Source organism: Microtus ochrogaster, unplaced genomic scaffold (genome assembly GCF_000317375.1).
Source record: "Microtus ochrogaster isolate Prairie Vole_2 unplaced genomic scaffold, MicOch1.0 UNK18, whole genome shotgun sequence".
NCBI lineage: Eukaryota > Metazoa > Chordata > Mammalia > Rodentia > Cricetidae > Microtus > Microtus ochrogaster.
The window spans coordinates 1,671,403-1,672,931 of record NW_004949116.1 but is presented as its reverse complement, the minus strand read 5'-3'; positions in this window follow the sequence as shown (position 1 = coordinate 1,672,931).

Here is a 1,529-nt window from a genome sequence, read left to right as displayed (position 1 = left end):
GGGTAAAGCAAAAGCTATAATCATGGCGTTCCCAAGCCCTGCCCCACCCCCGTGGACTTTGGAAAGGTACCGAGAGACCAGAACTGTTTTTCCCATCTTGGTCCCAGTAGGGTCTTCATTCTGAAGTTTCCTGCTTACACATCTTTTGTTTACAAATGACAATTTTCTATCACTGAATTTTTACGTTGAATTTAGCAAGGAACTTAAATAGACTGGAAGAAGAAAGTTAAAACTGAAACCCCGCCACTAGGAGATAGCCTAGTTAGAAGGCAACCTATATTATTAAAGTGATTTTTGAGTGTATAAAACTTTTTCTTGTTTCACTTTCAAACTACCAGGATATTGGGAGTGTAGCTCAGTAGTTATCTGCTTGCCTATCATGCTCACGGTTCAGGGTTCAAATCTCAAAATGGCCTGTAATCCCAGCACTAGGGAAATAGAAGCAGAGGGATCAGGACCGAAGATTCATCCTCAACTATTTAGCGAGTTTGAGGCCAGCCTAGGAAATATTGGGTGAGACCTATAATTTTTTTTTAAACAAGTTGTTTTGGTAGAAGGCACCCATGCCACAGGGCATGTTCTCTCCTCCCACCGTAAGGGTTCCTGGGATCCCTTAGGCCATCAAACTTGGTGGCAAATGCCTTTACCTACTGAGCTGTCTCAACAGCTCCAAGACCTTGTTAAACAAACAAGTAAAACAACAAAATGTTGGTTTAGTTCTCCCCCTCCCTCCCAGTTCTTCAAATAAACCAGAGCCCTTCACCACGTGCTTGGCAAATTGTCAACCACTGAGCTACGCTGTAAGTGCTTTTATATTTTAGATTTCTTTCATTTTGAATATATGACTTCTTCCTTGTGCGTGTGGTCAGAAGGCAGATTCTTTGGGGGGTCTGTTCTCTCTTCCACCTAGGATTTGCTTAGCAAGTGCTCTGATGCTCCAGGCCATCTCAATACTCCACCCCAGGTTTGTTTCTCCCAGACCCCCTTTTAATTGTTTTATTTTGAGATAGAGTATCATTAAGTTGCCCAGGCTGGTCTTGAACTCACTTTGTAGTCAGACAGGTCTTGAATTCACAATCCTTCTGGATCCGTCTCCCTAGGGACCAGGATTATAGACATCCAATACTTGGCCTGGCTAAGTAAAGCTTTGCTGATCAGGTCTGACAAGACTGGGAACAAGTCGACCATGGTGGCACGTGACTATGATCCCTGTACTAGGGAGTCTGAGTTCGGCTTGGTGAGTCCAAGGCCAGCCTTAGCCACACAGGGAGTCCCTAGCCAGCCTTGGTGGCAGATTGAGTTCAAGGCCAGCTGTGGTGACAAGCCTTAGCCACCCCGTGAGTCCAAGGCCAGCCTAGGACTGAGGGTGCTACCACTGTCACTCTGAGGTTAGTGCCTCTGCAAGGCTTCAGTCAGGAGCCGCTGGAATGCCTCAGGGGTGGGGGAGGGGCTCCGCACTAGTTTTCTTCCTCAGTACTAACCCCGCCCAGAGAATATTCATAGAGCAGAAATAACAGAGTTGATTCTCT